Source organism: Nelumbo lutea, chromosome 1 (assembly GCF_056320005.1).
Source record: "Nelumbo lutea isolate HS-2025 chromosome 1, American lotus-T2T, whole genome shotgun sequence".
In the NCBI taxonomy this organism is placed as follows: Eukaryota; Viridiplantae; Streptophyta; class Magnoliopsida; order Proteales; family Nelumbonaceae; genus Nelumbo; species Nelumbo lutea.
The window spans coordinates 66,235,479-66,241,249 of NC_142684.1; the positions used below are offsets into that span (position 1 = coordinate 66,235,479).

The following is a 5,771-nucleotide window of genomic DNA, read 5'->3' on the forward strand; positions in this document are numbered from 1 at the left end:
CAGTAGTAATTCATCAAAGTTCTGACTTCTATAATATCAGTTGCCTGTGATTTGGTCTTCAACTCTTCATATGTTTTTTTCAACCAATATCATGCAACTAAATGAGTATCTTAATTTCCTAGGCACCATTTGAATCCAACTTGTAATGAACTGCACATGGGTGCTACAGTAATTCATCAAAGTTCTGACTTCTATAATATCAGTTGCCTGTGATTTGGTCTTCATGGATTTGTCTTATGTGGTATTCATTTATCAAGTATTTTCAACCAAATCGCTGGCAACTAAACTGAGTTATCTCTGTTTTGTGGGTACCATTTGAGTCCAAATTGTGATTAAGTGTGCATGGATGTTGCAGTAGTTTAACAAAGTTGACTTCTGTAACATTTTTTGTTGCCCAAGTCTCTCAAAACAGGCTTAAAAAATTACAATCCTTTTTTTTTTTTAGTTTTAATGACAGGCATTTGATCACGTGCATAGAAGACCATCAACACATGTAAGAAAGTGATTTTGTTGCAAGTTGAAGGGGTTAGAAGGGCTAGGGGTAGACCAAAAAGGACTTGGGTAGTAGTAAAAAATGTTTTCAGCGCCAATAGCTTAACAATGGATATGGAATTAAAAATAGTGAATGGAGAAACAGGATCCATATAGCTGATCCCATATAGTTGGGATAAGGCTTGGGTGATGATGAATGCCAGGCTTTTGTCATGCTTTTATCAAGCTATCAACCAAACCTGAGCAGATTCTGAAAGTCTGGATGCTCTTCTTTGGTTACAGTTATGCATTCTAAGGTGAATTACTGAAGTTGGGTTTGGGTTGGTTTCATCAGAATGGGGTTTGGGTTAGGTTAGGGTTGAGGTGCCCTTGACTTGGGTTTAGTTGGATTGACCTCAAGCTGTCCCAACCTGACCTGAGGTTATGCCCCTTAACAGGGGATTAGGTAAGTAATAATTCAGCGAACAGTTATTTGGCTCCCACTGCATGCTTTTGCCTATATATAGGACAACCTAGGCTTTCATGTGCCCCTTTTTTGTAGTAACTGGTGTGAAGCTGGTATTTGGTCAAGTAACATTCCAGCTGAATTGTGATCTTACTCCAGTTGCATATTTTCACCTATTTGAAGCAAGGCCACTGATCTGGCCTCTTGGTATTTTTTTTGAATGGGATGGTTGTGTGAAGAAAAAAACAAAAAGAAAACTAATATTTTATCTAATTATCGTAACAATATCCCTAGATTCTGCAGTATACATGCATATAGGGATTTGAGCATGTAAAATTATTTCAGTACGTAATTTTAAGTGCAATTCTAGCAATGACAAATAATACAAGATTAGGAAGTATGCTGATTCAAGCATGGTGGTTTTTTTCCTTTTTTTTAGGTTACAATAAAATATCTTCTTAAAAGGCAATGAAAGTTATAAAATCAATATTTTTATGTAAGAAATAAGAATTTCAGACCTAAACATAGATTTGCTTGGGCTTGCCTCGAGGGGCGTGTTTAAAAGTGACTCATAGAATCAAGAATGCAATGTTTTATATCATATTAGTTACTTGAAGCAATGCAATTAAGGAAAAAAAGAGATTGTGGGTTTTATATGCTTGAAAATGTTTTATGTGTTTGTTTTTATTTTTAAATTTTCATTTGAATATGCCTTATAGGTTATGTTTATGTATTTTAATTTTAGATAATAGGCTTTTTAAAACATTTATTTTAAAATTTAAGTTTACATTTTTTATCAACATTTTGTTTAATATTTTTTTGATTTTTTTTGTGCCTTTCTTAAAAGGGCACGTGTCGCCTTAGGCACAAATTGGCCATTGCTCTTTTTTTTTTGCGCCCTGTGCTTTTAAAACACTGGGTAAAGGATATCGTTCAAGGTGCTTTGTTCCCTGAAACTGGCTTGTATAATGGAGTTGGGCATGCAGGAGGGGAAGGTGGACTTGTAGTTGTTCGAGACCTTGACCTCTTCTCCTACTGTGAATCATGCTTGCTACTGTTTCAGGTTAAGTGCCATGTTGGTTATGTTTCATCTGGGCAACGGATGTAGGCCCAAGCAAGCTCTCTAGGGTGGCTGATGTCTTTGCCAAGAGACTTCAAGACCCGGAGGCTGGAAAATGAAGTTTGTTTGGCTCCACACAGTGCAATCAAGCCAGTAAGTGTTGCAGTTCTACTTCAGTGTTGGCACATTCAATTCCTTGGAGTAGAATGTAGTAGTGCAGTGCAAAGTAACCCTCTTAACAGAAGTGGACATGCCAGGGTGGGAGAAGATCTCTGTGACTTCAGGGTTGTGAGTCTTTGAGAATGAAAAAGGAGATTGTTGGGTCCACTTCCTTTCTCTTCTGAAGTTAGAACAACAGTTGTAGGGCTTCCACCAATATGGTGCCCATACAGCCCGCCATGACCGCTGTAGTAACTACCATTCTCTAGTCTTTGGGTGAAGACCCATTAAGGAAAGGGTTTGGCGGAACCCCACAACGTTTTGTGCATTGGCTGATGTACTTTAATAGATCCAATTTGGAAATGAAAGTAAATGGTTTGTATTCTAGTAGAATGGGTTTGCTTAAGTCAAGCCTGCAAAATGACAATGGTAATATTAGTTCTAACCTGGATGAGATACGGTCTGTGCTGAATTTGCCATTTTGGTCCCAATTTGAGCATCATCTCCTGCCATTTCATGGTGTGGTACACATGGGATATTTTGCGGTCAACACGTTTGTATGGTTGCAAACTCCAAGTTTAGGAGAGGCTGGCCAGGTAGATTGCCGAAACAATTTCCTCAGTTTTGAGAGAGAACTCCTAAAGATTTGTTTCAAAACTCCAAATGTGGAAAGGAGAATCTTCTGAAAAACAAGTAACGGATGAAAAAAACACCTAATTCCCATTCAGTAAATTTACTAGTGATGGATCAGAAATTGGAGTAGAGACGGAAACTGATTTAGCATAAAAGCCGTCAATAGATCTAAATAAGCTTTCATACAAAAGCAAGAAGCCTTGCTATTCAAGGCACACTCTAATGGACTTGTTATTCGAAGAACTGGTAAAACCATGAATTAGCTATGATAGAAATACTTTCTATGAATTGTGTTTGGATGGAAAAATCTGAATACTAGATTTATGAGATGATCCATCATATGAATATGTATGCCAGTGCTAGCAAATTTGTTGGAAATGAAGAAAAGATAATTGCTATGGTAATGACCAAATCCTTTACAAGACAATTCAAAGGTTGGAATAATTACCTTATTTAGGAAGAAAGATATTACATCCTCAATTTAGTTAAAAAAGGATGAGGATGGAGAAGTGGTCTTAAGTCAATGCTGCCCAACCCAGGATGTAGTTAGTACCTTAATATTAAATATATTAAATCATTTTATCGGAAATTTCAATGATATGACAGAGACTAAAGTGTGCAGTTTATAAACCTTAAATGCAAAACTCTATCTGATTTTAAATGGTATAAAGATATGTTTTTATCTAAATTCTAGGGAAGCTTATTGAAAAGAACAGTTTATTTTAGGATTTCCCCTATTATTTGCTGAAAAAGGTAAGGAACCACCTTAGAAACTTAGGTGGAGTTGGACTATTATACCCTCATTATACATTTGGATATTTACTCCAAATAGTCGAACAAGTAGGGTTAGACTTATGCAATGACCTACGCCTAAAAAGGTAAATTAAAAGATAAAGGTCTAACTCTGAAAAAGAGTTAGGGGACTTTTGCTATTAGTTTGGAGTGGACTTGAACCAACTTATAACAAATCGGTGCACAAGAGAATAAAATCAAAATTCTATAAATAGAAAATGAGAAATGGGAAAAGAAATCAAAACATCATAAAAGTAAGAAAGGTTATAAAACTCTCTTGTACTAAATATGGAAAGGGGACATTACATTAATAAGTGCTTTAAGAATATCAAAAAGATTAATGAATTAGAAGAATCCTCTAGAAAGGAAAATGAGATAACTTCTGATAAAGAAGAATTGTCATCTTTTTTATCTTTTGATCAATAACAGTTTCATTAATATTAAAAGAAAAGAGAGATTATGGATACAAGAGGGGAGATAAAATATCTTAGCTCCCCAAATACAAAGTACAAAGAAAAATTAAAAATTAGCCCAAAAAATTGACTCCCTATTCACCCCTTGCTTGGTCAACCCATCCGCAAATGAGTTAGCACTCCTCTATACCCAGTTATATTGTATCCCAATGCCCCTACATAGCCATAAGAACGGTCATCTTTCTTCAACTAGCCAACCACCATCTTCGAATCACCTTCCATGATCAATCGGTTGATATTTAATTCCTTTGCTCTTCGAATTCCTTCTAGCACTATAAGGATTTCAACCTTAAGAGAGTCACATTTTCCAATAGGGCTAGGGAACAAAGCAATAGCAATCCCTTCCTCATTCTTAAAAACTCCTTTAATCCCAAAGGGCACTGAATTCTTTACACTACTGTCATCAAAATTCAACTTTTTAGCAAGTCATCCATAAGAAAGTTTGAAAACAATTCCAACGATTTTAGCTAGTAGGCAGCCCTTAATAGAATTAGGTCTAACAATTCTTCTAGGGTTCTTTCCTTATTTGAAAAAATATGTAAATTTCTTTCTTCCCATGGTGACCAATACACAATTATCCTAATGCTCCTCCACATAGTCTTCCCTTGCTTCTTAGGCCATTTGAAAAAAGAAAGAGATAACAAACATTGGACACTCTCAAGAGGATTCCAAGAACACCCAAAGCTAGAGAAGTTCACTCCCATGCTGTTTTAATAACCTTATAAGAGGCCATGAGGTGGTAGTTGAATTCCCCATCAGCTTTACAAAGAGAACATCTATTAAGAAGTAGACAATAATTGGATCTTTTTCTCTGAAGTAAGTCAAATGTGTTTATTTTTTTTAAGAAAAATTTTCAACAAAAAAAGGCCAACCCGAGGAGGAATAGGCTATCTCCATATTTCCTTAGCCGAAAAGGACAACCCAATAGGGATAGAAGGCTAAGTTAAGATTTCAAAGAATGAAATACAAGAGAAAGTACCAAAGGTGGAAGGGGTCCAAAATCTGGTGTTTTCCTTATCAGGATTTAGGAAGACATTCTCAATGATGGCTAGCAAAGATAACATGTTGTTTAAGTCTATATCCCTAATTGCCCCTTGCAGGCCAAGGTTCCATCCAAAACCAGAAGTGGAGTCTGAAGGAATCAAGAAAGAAGAAATATGTTCATTTTTCAAGTTTGACAGAGCATACAATGAGGGAAATTGGTCATTCAGAGGTGAATCCCCGACTCAAAGTTGTTCTCATAATTTTATTCGGTTGCTAGAATTTAGACCATACCTGATCCAAGGGGAAAACACTAGAAGTAGATTGTAAATGGATTACCAAGGAGAAGCAGGTGTAGCCCTTGCCTTGATTCTAGGATCCCAACCATTGTTTTCTAGCCCATGTATGCTAGCCACAATCTCAGTCTAGAATTTATCCCTTTCCAAAGTAAATCTCCACAATCATTTTCCCAGCAAAGCCAAATTCCTCTTCTTGATGTTACCAATCCTAAGAACTCATAGTTTTTTACACCTAGTTACCACCTCCCAATTCACCCTATGATCTCTCTTCTCCTCTCTAGTTTCCTTAGAAGCCTATTGTAATAAAATAGGTCTTTGTACTTGTAGGTATGATACAAGTATTGAAGGTGAATCAAATAACATCAATGTACATTCTTTAAATGACGAATATCTTTTGGAAATCCTAGAAGGAATTTTCGATGAAGAAATTAGAAAAA

The 5,771-nt window shown here is 36.1% G+C and overlaps 1 pseudogene; it reads left to right on the top strand.

Annotated features, from left to right (window-relative positions):
* Positions 1-776: 776 nt before the first annotated feature.
* On the top strand, positions 777-3,323 carry LOC148875018 (GTP cyclohydrolase 1 pseudogene; annotated as a pseudogene).
* The last annotated feature ends 2,448 nt before the right edge of the window (positions 3,324-5,771 follow it).